Consider the following 14,239-nt stretch of genomic DNA (forward strand, 5'->3'; position numbering starts at 1 on the left):
TTAGACATTACTGGTGGCTTTCAGCCTCAAATTGCTCCCTCAAGGCATCCCTAATCCTTGCAGCCCCACGCTGGGCCCCTCTAATAGCCCTACACTCTGGCTGTTCAAATTCAGCCTTCAGGTGTTGAACCTCCGAGTTCCATGCCTAAGTGAATAGTTCACTCTTCCCTTCACAAATGGTATGGAGGGTACAGCACGCGGATATAACTGCAGGGATGCTGTCATTGGCCAGGTCCAGCTTCCCATACGGAGAGTACCAGAGGCCCATTGCATGGCCAAAAGCACACTCCACAGTCATTCTGCACTGGCTCAGCCTGTTGTTGAACTGCTCTTTGCTGCTATCAAGGCTCCCTGCATAGGGTTTCATGAGCCAAGGCATTAAAGGGTAAGCGGAATCTCCAAGGATCACAATAGGCATTTCGACTTCCCCTATGGTGATCTTCTGGTCTGGGAAAGAAGTCCCGGCTTGCAGCTTCCTGAACAGGCCAGTGTTCCGAAAGATGCGTGCGTCATGCACCTTTCCAGGCCAGCCCATTGTGATCCACAAGCACCTGGAGAACCATAGAGAAATACCCCTTCCGATTAACATACTCAGAGGCTAGGTGGGCTGGTGCCAGAATTGGAATATGTGTGCCATCTATTGCCCCTCTGCAGTTAGGGAAACCCATTTGTGCAAAGCCATTCACAATGTCATGCACGTTACCTGGAGTCACGGTTCTTCTGAGCAGGATGCAATTAATGGCCCTGCAAACTTGCATCAACACGATTCCAGCGGTCAACTTCCCCACTCCAAACTGGTTAGCGACTGATCGGTAGCTGTCTGGAGTTGCCAGCTTCCAGATTGCAATAGCCACCCGCTTCTCTACCTGTCAGGGCAACTCTCAATCTCATGTCCTTGCACCACAGGGTGTGGGCGAGCTCCTCACACAGTCTCATGAAAGTGGCTTTTCTCATCTGAAAGTTCTGCAGCCACTGCTCGTCATCCCAGACTTGCATGACGATGTGATCCCACCACTCGGTGCTTGTTTCCCGAGCCCAAAAGCGGCGTTCCACAGTGGTGAGCATGTCCGTGCATGCCACAAGCAAACTCGTGTCATATGCGTTACTCGAATTGATGTCGTCGGAGCCCTCACTGTCACTTTGGATCATAAGGAATAACTTGACTGCCAAATGTGACGTGCTGGCGAGACTCGTCAGCATACTCCTCAGCAGTTCAGTCTCCATTCCCGCAGACCGAAAGGGAAGACAGAATGTGCAGTACAAAAAACGTTGCAAGATGGCTCCAAATGTGGATGGAAGCACAGGGATCACTGGGATGCGAACTGATGCATCACGGGGCATTGGGACAGGAGCCAGAATGCCCTGCAGCCCCAGCCCCTTTCCCACAAGCCACAGCGCCAGAATGGGAAGAGGGGCTCTGTGAGATAGCTGCCCATAATGCACTGCTCCCAATGCCGCTGCAAGTGCTGCAAATGTGGCCATGCCAGTGCTCTTGTTCCTGTCAGTGTGGACAAACTTCAGCGCTTTCCCTACTGTGCTCTCCAAAGGCGGGTTTAACTCAAAGTGCTCTACATCTGCAAGTGTAGCCATGCCCTTAGCTAGTGTAAGGCTTGTCTACACTTGAAAGTTAATTCGAATTAGGGTAGGGTGTGAATTTAAAGCTCAATGGCTATTCCTGATTAACTCCATTTGTGGACACACTTTTATTCTGGAATAAGAATGCCTTGTTCCTGTTTAGCTTAATCCACTTTCAAATTATAGCTATTCTGGAATTATTCTGTGTGTAGACAAGCCATAAAATAAACTACTTACAGATGTATGTGTAGTGGTAAAGTCTTTAGTGTGCTACTTGTACATGAAAAAGTATGAGGTAGGATTTGAGGCATTGTATTGGAGTGGATGCGAATGATTATCCAGCGATTTCCTAACCGGGAATGAGATAATTGCAGTTTCAGCTATTTCACTGTAAATTATGTTTTTTGTGTTGAAATTTCTCAGGTTTTTAATAAGTATGTACCTGTCAGTGTGAATAAGTATCTTCAGTGATATCATTGCTGATATATATTGTTTTCCAGTAACTTCTCTCAAAGTCCTGATATCCCCCATGTCCTCTGCACAACCCTTGTTCCCACTCTGCCCCTCCCACACACAGCTGTCCTGCTTCCCTATGTCTCCTTGCAAAGCCTCATTTACCTATCAAGCCTTTCCCATTTTACCCTATATTAATCCTCTCCTCCCTTTCATCTCAGGAAGCACTGTTTTCCCCCCTCCTTCTGCACAGATCTGCTTCAGTCTCTGTCTCTCTCTTTCTCTCTCTCACACACACTCACTCACCAATTCCATTCCAATGTTAAATGCTGATCTACATTGATATCTGTCAATTTATAAGTGGAATGAGATAGGAGACAGGAAGGGCATGGGGAATGTGGGGCTGTGAGTACAGGAGCATGGGGGCAATATCTAGAGAGGTCAGAGCGCCTTGTGGGGAGACCTAGGTGAACTCTTATGAATCTCCTTTGGTTCCTCGAAATGGAGCCTTCTATGGTGGTGAACTGTAGATAGTATATCCGAGATGAGCTCCACTCTGATGAACCACTGGAGAAAAGGCTACATTGTCAGAGCTGAGCTGCTAGGCCTGCTTCTTCCCTTCTGAAGTTTTGGGAAGGGGGGAGAGGGTGGAGGAGAAGTGTTGGGTTGTGCAACCTATGTTCGGGGAGTGGAGGGAACAGGGATTCTGAGAAGGTTGGGGAGGAGCCCAGTTTTTAATTTATGTATCAATGTCTCCATGCATATGGATGGGATTTCTCACTGAGTTATTGGCCTAACCATAATCCTAACTGTTGGGGAGCCCTTGTTGTGCTGAAACACACATTACACACATTTGGCACATTACAGCATTTGATACCTAAGCAGTATCTCATTGGGAGCCATATACTGGGAAAGGAGAGAGCTTTGACTTTGTACTGCATGCCTTTTCAAGTTGCTCAAATGTTATCTGCATTTGTGTAAGTGGTGTGATTCTCTGGAAGACATCATTTTTCTGACCATAATATGGGCTCATTAGATTGTAAAATGTGTACAAGTGAGTTGTTTTTCATGGGGTGGGTGCAAAGGAAGTAAAGCTCTGGTGAGACCAATATATTTTAAAAGTTTCTATATTTTCCTCCAAATCTATTCATGTGTAGGCAGACCTTGCTTGGGCAAGAAAGGGATATACAGTATTTCAAATGGACCAGAAGTTCTGAGCATTGCTCCATTTGTGCACATTGCTGTTGGCAGTTTCCTGTGCAGAAATCCAAGATGGCGTTGGCTTGTGCAGCTAGAAAGGAGAGATTCAATTTTGGTGGATATCTGGTCTTATTTTCTTTCTTCTAATGAGGCTAACTCTAGCAAGTTTTAGGATGACTGTTGTTCAAGACAAACTGTGTAACTCCTCTTTTGGAGACTCTTTAAAAATTGGATACGGAAGTAGAGCTGCATGAATAATTGATATTTTAAGTTTGATAAAGTGGGGCTGGGATGTGTGGAGGGGTTATGGTGAGGCAGTTGTGTCCGACCTATAGATTATATATTTAATATTTAGTGTAGAGAAAAATGAATATCCCATAGCCCAGTGCACTCACCTGGGAGATTAGAGGCCCAAGTTCAAATCAGGCAGAGGGGGAATTGAACCCTGGGCTCCTACATCCCTGGTCAGTTGGCTAACCATTGGGCTAAACGTTATCAGAGGTTGTGGCTGCTGTCTCCTCCTTCTCCCATTTTGTGAATCTAGCCTGAAACTTTTTTTGGCCAAAACTATTTGATGAACTTGTGTCAAATTTGTGAACAGTTTTGGATAGACTGAAACTCAATTTTTTGACAAATAAACTATTGGCCTAAAAAATGTGCCCAGCTATGTGTGGCACCATAGTGGGAAATACCTGAATCAAGAAGTTTTAACTCATAAGATGCTCATCTTATAATGTTAATGCAAACTTTCCAGAAAAGTGACAGGTTATGCCCACGATACAAGCTATGAGATGAAATTTGCGCTGAAGGGGTGTAAGTCTAATGCACATAGCTCTGTGATATACCCTGAAATATTATTTTTTAGAGAGAAAAGGTGGATGAGGTAGTATCTTTCTTTGGACCAACTTCTGCTGGTGAGAAAGACAAGCTTCTCCTGACCTGAGGAAGAGCTCTGCATAAGCTTGAACGCTTGTCTGACCAGCAGAAGTTGGTCCAATAAAAGATATTACCACACCCACCTTGTCTCTGTAATATCCTGACACTTACATGAATACAGAATTGGATACATACTATTTTTTAGTAAGTCAGTTGAATTAGAAGTGCAGTGGAAGGGGAAAATTTTCAAGATTTTTCACTGAGACTATGTGCTAGTGAGATGGGAATAACCACTGTTTTTTATTTTTTATCTTAAAACCCAAGATGGTGCCAACTATTTATATTAATGACCTCTTTGCTACTTCTCTCATGCATTCATATGATACTGACCAGAACTGTGAAAGAAATGTTTGAAATGTATACCTAAGTTCGTACTTCTGTTCCAGCAATTTGTACTATAGGATACAAAGTAATATGAATCAGTAAAAGGGGCCCAAGGTGTCAGTTAACACTGTCCTGGAAGGTTTATTACCTTCCCCAAAGACCAGAAATTCTTCTTGGTTGACTGATGTTATTGTGGTGAGATCTCAATTTGAAAACCCACATACTGTGGAAATTCTTGAAAACTTTCCCTTTGTACGGCTGTGTAGTAACAGTCTGTCAACCAGTGTCATCCACAGGACTGCTGCAGTAGCAGAAAGATTTTGAACACTATTTCAGGAACAGGAAACATTTTTTCATTTCTAGCAAGTTTCATCACTTTAACTTAAAAAAGCTAAAAGATACTGTAGTTCCAAATGAGAGGACATGAATTACTGTGCTTCCTTAAAAACAAAAATAAGATTAAGTATTATACAGTATGGCCTTACTTCGTATCACTTACCCTAGTCCTGTCTCATTTATAAGCTACCTTTCACCAGGAACCCCATTGTGCCATCAGTTTTAGGCTGGATCACTTGTACACCTGGTTATGGCACAGTCCTACAGTTCTCACTCATATAAGTAAAAAGAACGAGGAGTACTTGTGGCGCCTTAGAGACTAACAAATTTATTTGAGCATAAGCTTTCATAGGCTAAAACCCACTTCGGATACATGCAGTAGAAAATACAGTAGGAAGATAGATAGATATATATATCCACACACAGAGAACATGAAAAAATGGATGTTGCCATACACACTATAACAAGAGTGATCAATTAAGGTGAGCTATTATCAGCAGGAGAAAAAAACCTTTTGTAGTGATAATCAGGATGGCCCATTTCCAACAGTTGACAAGAAGGTGAGAGTAACAGTAGGGGGGGAAATAAGCATGGGGAAATAGTTTTACTTTGTGTAATGACCCATCCACTCCCAGTCTTTATTCAAGCCTAATTTAATGGTGTCCGGTTTGCAAATTAATTCCAATTGAGCTGTCTCTCATTGGAGTCTGTTTTTGAAGTTTTTTTGTTGAAGTATTGCCACTTTTAGGTCTGTAATCAAGGGACCAGGGAGATTGAAGTGTTCTCTGACTGGTTCTTGAATGTTCTAATTCTTGACATCTGATTTGTGTCCATTTATTCTTTTACATAGAGACTGTCCGGTTTCGCCAATGTACGTGGCAGCGGGGCATTGCTGACACGTGATGGCATATATCACATTGGTAGATGTGCAGGTGAAGGAGCCCCTGATAGTGTGGCTGATGTGATTAGGTCCTATGATGATGTCCCCTGAATAGATATGTGGACACAGTTGGCAATGGGCTTTGTTGCAAGGATAGGTTCCTGGGGTAGTGTTTTTGTTGTGTGGTTGTGGTTGCTGGTGAGTATTTGCTTCAGGTTGCAGGGCTGTCTGTAAGCAAGGATTGGCCTGTCTCCCAAGATCTGTGAGAGTCAGGGATCGTCCTTCAGGATAGGTTGTAGATCCTTGATGATGTGCTGGAGAGGTTTTAGTTGGGGGCTGAAGGTGACAGCTAGTGGCTTTCTGTTACTTTCTTTGTTGAGCCTGTCTTGTAGTACAGTGGTCTCCAAAGTTGGGTGCATGCACCCCAGGGGGTGCGCAAGACGATCAATTGGGGGGTGCAGCAGGAGGAGTGCAGCTGGAACAAAAGGGCAGAGTGGCAGGAGGACCACTGCTGGAGGGGGGAAAAAGGGGGGGGGGCCCTGAGTCCTCCGGCCCATGAAGGAGCAGGGGCAGCCGCGCAGCCAGCAGCCGGAAAGAAGCGGCACTTTCCCCTTCAAAGCCGGCCGGAGAGAAGCGGTGCTTTGAAGGGGAAAGCGCCGCTTCTCTCCGGCTGCTGGCTGCGTGGCTGCCCCTGCTACTCCTGAGTCCTCCGGCCCATGCTCAGAGAGCCGCATTCCGAAAGGGGCTTTAGAGCTGCAGGCCAGGGCCCCGGGGCCCCCTTAAGTCAGGGCCTTGAAGCTCCTAAAGCCCCTGTGTTCCGGCTGGCCTGCCTGCTGTGTGGGGGGGGGGGCAGCTCCTAGAATTGCGGCTCCCAAAATCATGGCCATGGGGATGGTGCTGCGCTGCGCAGAGCCACCTGAACACCCCCTGCACCAAACAGGAGCTTCCCCAGGTAAGTGCTCTGCACCTCCTGCCTGCCCCAGCCCTGAGCACCTTCCCACACCCTAACTCCCTCCCAGACCCCACACCCCACCCTGAGTGCCCGCTGAATCACAAAGTGTTAAACCAAGATTTTCAAAAATAATAAAGCATATTCAATCACATTGCTCTCACTAAAAATATTATTATTAATAATAATTGTTTTAGTGAGAGCAAAAAGGTTTTTTGTACCATCAATACATAAAATAAAATAATTTTTTTAAAAATATTGTTTATTTAATCTTTATCTCATCATTTTTTAATTTCTATTTTTGTGTATGTTTTATTATTTACATAATATATAAGTACAGTAGTACATGCATATAATTTATACATAAATTGGAAATTTTAAAAAATTGTTTTAAGAAATTATCATAAGAAATAGTTACTTTACTAAAATATTTAATAATTACTCAAATAAACTTATTGTATATTAAAAGGGAAAATATTTGCTAGAAGTACATTATTAAAATCATTGACGTTTAATCCATATATAGCTTTTGTATTCTTTTACATTTGTCATCACATCTTTCTATTCCTTTCAGATCCATCCCTAAGATGATCTTTCATTACTGTATTTATGACAAATAAGTGATTACTGTGGGCAAATCTAACCCCACTAGTGTTTGCCTAGTGTTATGTTCAACAAGATAAGCAATTATCTTTATATCTATATTAACTTTTTGGCATGGAATTACATAGGCCAGATTACTGGATCCACCCTCATGACTCTAAAATGTTACATGCCATACAACTTCTAGGGGCAGAGCGAATAGACAGTTCCTTCCTTTATTTTCTGCACCTGTTATAAATTTTTGTTTACTTTTCCTTTGTGTATTCTGTTGATACTAAATTTACATTAGTACAGACAAGGGGAAATTCACCAGAGTAATGTTCAGAATGAGTTAGAGCATGGGCATCTCAAAGCATAGGTTTCACTGTTTGACTCAATTGTATCCCTATATCCAGACATTCACCTTGGAACACTCTATCCAGCCCCTCATCCCCATATCCAGCTGATCCGATATTCTAAATAGAATAATAAATATGTCATTAATAGAATTATTAAAGTAATATTCACAGTAGAAACATTAGAACAAAAGATTTAATTTTCTTCAGTAATATAGCTAGTGACTTAAAAAGCAAATAATTATAGTAGTTTGAGACTACTTATGTGAATGAAGTGGGCATGATTTAACTCTGTATCTCTCTCAGACTGAGGCATTTTCTGCTATTTAATCATATTTGTTCCAGAATCCTTTATCCAGAGTATCCTGTTTACTACTTTTTCTCCATTGCAAATATATTTTCTTAGAAAAAGTGCCTAAATTGTTCCTCTCCTTTGAATATTTGATTGTGTAGCTTAACAGCATCCCAAATGAAGGTTTTTATTTCATGTACTTAGAATGCTGCTGACCTTAACCACAATAACGAAAGGGCCATGGGAGCTTTTTGAAAAGTGTTGTCAAAATATTGATTCCTCTTTAACTGCTGCCTCAAATTAAGATAGTAATAAATGACTCCTCCCCCAGAACAAAAGAGGGGAAGAGAGGTCCCATTACAACATCCTCAATAGATGAGCATGCATTGTGTATAGCAATAAAATGGAATGTTATATGGTGCAAACATATACACACTGTTCTACTTTCAAATGACTCATTTCTAATTATAGATAACTGTTCATCCCAGGGAATGGGGGATAGGAATTTGAACCAAGTACTGGCTTGTTTTGTTAGCTACTCAAAGGTTTACTTTAATTTTTTTGTTATAAGATTTCCCTCTCCTATGGTTCCCTCCTCTCCTGTGATGACTTACACTCTGTCTTCCTTTCTGCATGTGATAACACACCTTATTTACATGCACCCAGCACAGAGTATTTTTAGGCACATATTCAAACTCCCTAGATGGGAATCAAAACCAACCATAACATTCTCACTTCAATGGTATCATGTCTAACCATTGCTATTCAGCTGGTACTTAAGTCATACATCCTTAATTATATCTGTTGAATACTAAGCTATAATTCTTTGCCTTTGAAGGTTACTACAATATGTCATGTGTCAACTCAAGTCACAAGCACAAAATGTTTTCTTTTCCTTTTTTGGATACAACCTCTAAGAATTACTTTAACTTAGTCACATAATTTTAATATATAACATTATGAACCATATTATAATATGTAATATTACTAAAAAAATGCCTCCTGTTCATGTGTACTGTTTGATCTACTATATTAAACCATGCTTTTCATATATGAAGGTAACCTGATCCTGAGACAGACAGGATAAATCACCCTTATATTTCTAGGATTTGAACTAGAGATGGAGACTAAAAATCATAAAGACAGGTTTCAGAGTAGCAGCCGTGTTAGTCTGTATCCGCAAAAAGAAAAGGAGGACTTGTGGCACCTTAGAGACTAACCAATTTATTTGAGCATAAGCTTTCGTGAGCTACAGCTCACTGCATCCGATGCATGCAGTGGAAAATACAGTGGAGAGATTTTATATACATAGAGAACATGAAACAATGGGTGTTACCATACACACTGTAACGAGAGTGATCAGCCCCCACTTCAGCCCCTGCTCTCCTGCTGGTAATAGCTCACCTTACCTGATCACTCTCGTTACAGTGTGTATGGTAACACCCATTGTTTCATGTTCTCTATGTATATAAATCTCCCCACTGTATTTTCCACTACATGCATCTGATGAAGTGAGCTGTAGCTCACGAAAGCTTATGCTCAAATAAATTTGTTAGTCTCTAAGGTGCTACAAGTACTCCTTTTCTTTTTTAAAAATCATAAAGGGCATGATCAGTGCTTACAGCAGATCAGAATAGCTCACCTGTTTTGGTGGCCATTGTGAAAGATCTAGAGCTTATGTTGTGATATGAATTCTTTTTAAAGAGAAAAATCATATTAAATAACAATGGCTGAATCAGGCTAAAAGAGAATCTCCACAAGCTGTGAATAGCGTGACCAATAATCTCAGTCAGTCATGAACAATTTTGTGGTCACAGACAGAAGGGCAACATAATCACAAATACCTAGCTAGATCTGAAATTCAATCCAGCAGAAGGCATTGTTTTAGGAAAATGTCTTTAGAAGTTCTTGAATGTTTATACCACTGCTCGCAGTTTTATGAATTTATGACAGCTTTTAAGAACTGGTATGTTTCTTAAGGTGCCATGGTTACAGAAAAACCCATGTTTATTAGTGCCAACTCACTGTGACTATCCAGGGCCAGATTCATCAATTGGCTGTGGATACTTTATGTTGCAGTGCAAATCAGCCATAAAGATAGCTTAGCTAGTTGGTTAAACTGTAGTGGCACAAAGTAATCGGAGTGTACTAGTGAATCTCGGCCCCGGTGTCAAATTCTACTCTTGTCAGAGGTTAGGTGACCAAGTGCTTGCACATTCAGTTACACAATACTTTTTTAAATCATTAACCCAATAACTTTAATCAAACTTTCAAGCTTGGAAAATTTCTGCAGAATTTAGTCTTCATGTAGGTTTTTCATTTTTAAAATCACACACATGTTTGGGAAGAGCAGAGATTTCACACCTGCAGGATGAGGCATGAACATCTGCAGGGGAGGAGGGAATTCCTGGGCCAGTGCCCAGCTCTTGTAAAGGACTGGAATTGGGGAATTTCTAAAGGAGTTGGCGCACTCTTGGACAGTGCCTCACACTGGACAGTCTTTGGGATCTTTTATGAGGTTACCTGCAGTGGAAGCCTCTATGCTATAGCAGAAGTGAATGGAAGATCCTAAACTAGAATGTATGTACATCCACACGGTCTCCTGTGCCTCAATGATTGTCTCTGTGATATCTCCATGATTCTACAGATTAGGCCTCAGTTGGTTCAGAAAGGAGCAAAAACTGTTCCTCCAAGAAAATCAAGTTTGTCTGCAAAGAGTTCTCCAACCATCCACCTTAGAGATGCAATACTCAGAAGAATCGAAAGAACCTTCTACAAGGGACAAATGTACAACAGGACAGTGTGCTGCCTTCCTGGAGCCAAGACACAAGACACCACTCTAAGACTGGTTAGGATTCTGAAGTTGATAGGTGAGGATCCACTGGCGGTTGTTCGTATCGGCACTAATGACAGTGTATTGCGGGATATCTTGCAGATAGTAGATGACTTCAAGGAACTCGGAAGCATGCTGAAGAAGAATAATTTTGAAATGATCGTCTCTGAGATTCTTCATGTTCTACAAGTGGAGGAAGACAGTCAGCAGAAGATTGTTAGCTAGGTAAGTTGTGTAGAGTTCTGGTTTTGTGGAACATTGGCCCACCTTCTCTGGGGAGAGGAGGAGGTATAGTTTGGATGGCCTCCACTTCAGTAGAAGGGGAACCAATCTTCTTGGGGACAGGCTGACTAGAGTAGTCAGGAGAGGCTTGAACTAATAGCAAAAAGGGAGGGTAAAAAAAGGGAAGATATTAGCACTCCGCACAAAATTGAGATGTTGAGAACAAAATTAATCAAGGAACCAAAGGACACAAAGAGAAGTAATTCTTGAATTGCCTATACACAATGCTAGGAGCCTGGGAAACAAGAGGAATTGGAATTGCTCATTTATTAGCATAAATTTGATCTAGTTGGTTTTACTCAAACCTGGTGGGATGAGTCTCACAACTGGAATGTTAAAATCAGTGGTTACAATCTATTTAGGAAGGATCAAGTGGGCAAAAGTGGGCGTAGTGGCACTTTATGTCAAAAATAGCATTTTCTCTTTCCAAGTCACTGGTAGCTCAGAAGAAAATGATCTTGAATGCTTAGGAATCAATGTCCTAACAGATAAAGCACAGGATGGATACTAGTTGATGTCTGCAACAGACTACCAAATCACATTAGGGAAGAGGATGACTGGCTTCTTATGCACCTATCTATGAAGGATAGGGAAAAAAGCTGCCTGATCACGGGGGACTTTTGAATGACACATGCTGGAGGTCTCATACTGCCATACTACAACGTCCTTGGAATTTCTAAATGTAATAGATGACAACATCCTAACTCAAAAAATGTTGCTGCCAACATGGGGGAATTATTGTTAGACCTTGTCCTAGCAGATAAAAAGGAACGGTTCGCAGAACTAAAAATTAATGGTAGTTTAGGTACAAGTGATCATGACTTGATCACATTTATAATGTGCAAGCAGAATAAAGTCCAGATCAGTATTTAATATATTTGGTGCTTTAATTGGGCCAGTTTCACAAAGCTGAAAACAATTATGAGCCAAATCATCTGGGAGGAAGAATTTAATCAGAAAAATTTAAACGATAATTGGGAATCATTTAAGAACTCCTTACTAGATGCTCCAAAAGCCACAATGGAGGAAGAAGGTCATGCTGGTTAAAAAATTGGCCTGGTTTAGAGGGGAAGTGAGGGCAGGTATTAAAAATTAAAAGAAAACTGTAACAAATGGAAGAGAGGGGAAGTTGACAGTAATGAATATAAATCAGAAGTTAGGAATAGTATAAAATTGCTCAGGTACGCCCAACGGGCACAAGGAGAAATCTATAGCAGCAGATTTAAGGACAATAATGAATTTTTTAAGTATATTAGGAACAAAAAGAATCCTGACAATGATATATTCATTCAATACTAAATGGAAATGTAGAATTATCAATAATGATGCAGAAAAGGCAGAAGTGTTCAATAATTTTTTCTATTTTGTATTTTGGAGGGGAAAAGATGATATGGTCTCATTATACTGTGATGATAACACTTTTTCCATTCCATTAGTATCTCTAGAGGATGTTAAACAGAAGTTGCTAAAGTTAGACATTTTAAAATCAGCAGGTACAGATAACTTACATCCAAGAGTTGGAAAAGTGCTGGTTGAAGAGCTTCCTGGACCAATAATGTTAATTTTCAAAAAGTCTTGGAGCACTATTTTAAAAAGGGTAAACAGAATGACCTGGGTCATTATAGGTTTCTCAGCCTGACATCAATCCCTGGCAACAAAGAATGTCAGCTGTACTTACAGGACAGAGGACTCTTATCCTGGTACTCAGTGGCTCTGAAAAAGATTTGGGGGTTGTGGTGGATAATCAGCTGAACATGAGCTCCCAATATAATGCTGTGGTGATCAGAGCTAATGTGATCCTGGGATTCATAAACATGGGAAACTCTAGTAGAAGCAGAGAAGTTATTTTACTTCTAGATTTGGCATTGGTGCAACCACAGCTGGAATACTGTGGCCAGTTCTGGTGCCCACAATTCAAGAAAGATACTGATAAATTGGAGAGGGTTCAGAAAAGCCATAAGAATGATTAAAAGATTAGAAAACATGCCTTATAGTTATAGACTCGAAGAGATCAATCTATTTAACTTCACAAAGAGAAGGCTAAGGGGTGACTAGATTGCAGTCTATAAGTGTCTACATGGGGAACAAATATTTAATAATGAACTTTTCAATCTAGCAGAGAAAAGTGTAACATGATCCAATGGCTGGAGATTGAAGCTAGACAAATTCAGACTGGAAATAAGGTGTACATTTTTAAGGAAGAGTAATTAGCCATTGGAACAATCTACTCAGGGTTGTGTTTGACAATTTTTAAATCAAGATTGGATGTTTTTTCTAAAAGATATGCCCAGGAATTATTTAGGGGAAGTTCTGTGGCCTGAGGTATACAGGAAATTAGTCTAGGTGATCACAGTGGTCCCTTCTGACCTGGGAATCTATGAATCTATACCAATTTGACAACATAAGGACCAACTCTTCCCTTCTGTGGAGAAAACAACAAGAGAGATTCCTGAGGGACAGGAATATTCTGAGATTTACCTCACAGTGTTTACTGTAATTCATGCTTTCCAGGGAATTTGGAGTTCATAGAATGGGAAGGGGATGCACCATGTCTCTGACCTCTATGTTGCTCCACTAGTGCCCTTTTCCCTGGCAGTATGACTTCTTCAGGAAGCATGTAACAATTGGCCAGAGGATGATCAGTAGCAGAAATGAAAAAGACAAAGTGGTTAATACAGCTCTGAGCTGTACCAACTCTCTCCTGGAATTCCATACAGAAATTTGTGAGGGTTTTGCAGGTGAGAATGCCATGACCAGTCCCATGCTTCTCCCCTCCACCTCCAAACCTCCGGGAACCCCTTCCACAGGGAGAAATGGAGGGGGATGTGCTACAGAGGTGACATTGCATTCCTCACCACCTTCGGGGAAGGGAGAGGAAGATGGAATGATGATATAAGACCCCATACACCTTCAGATCCCAGGGAGATGGACCATTCCAATGTCAGTAAAATTGTGTATTTTTCAACTTGTACTACATTGGCCATATTATCTCATCCAGTGTGCAAACTCGCATTTTCTAGATGTAACAACTACCTCATTTTCCCTGCACTAGAGACTTTTTACTGAGAAAGAATTGACTAAGTAGAGGAGAACCCATTGTCACTTTGGGTCACAATGGGAATCCAACATTTAGAAATAATAAACCAAATTCTGTTAACTTTTGTACTACACACAACTATTTCTTTATAAAACATGAACATTTTGGATCAAACACCATACTTGATTAGATGAGAAAGTGGAT

General features: G+C 41.2%; 1 protein-coding gene across 5 annotated transcripts in view; it reads left to right on the forward strand.

Moving 5' to 3' along the window:
* The window catches only part of PCGF5 (polycomb group ring finger 5), a 149,284-nt gene that overhangs the window by 115,020 nt on the left and 20,025 nt on the right, over window positions 1–14,239 (forward strand). The window contains exon 11 of one of the 5 annotated variants that reach the window (XR_012160028.1): window positions 10,531–10,941. The exons of the other annotated variants lie outside the window; for them this stretch is intronic. The gene's annotated coding sequence lies outside the window, so the exon portion shown is untranslated. The remainder of the gene's footprint in view (window positions 1–10,530; window positions 10,942–14,239) is intronic. 5 annotated transcript variants of the gene reach the window in all.

This window comes from Lepidochelys kempii, chromosome 7 (genome assembly GCF_965140265.1).
Source record: "Lepidochelys kempii isolate rLepKem1 chromosome 7, rLepKem1.hap2, whole genome shotgun sequence".
Classification (NCBI taxonomy): Eukaryota; Metazoa; Chordata; order Testudines; family Cheloniidae; genus Lepidochelys; species Lepidochelys kempii.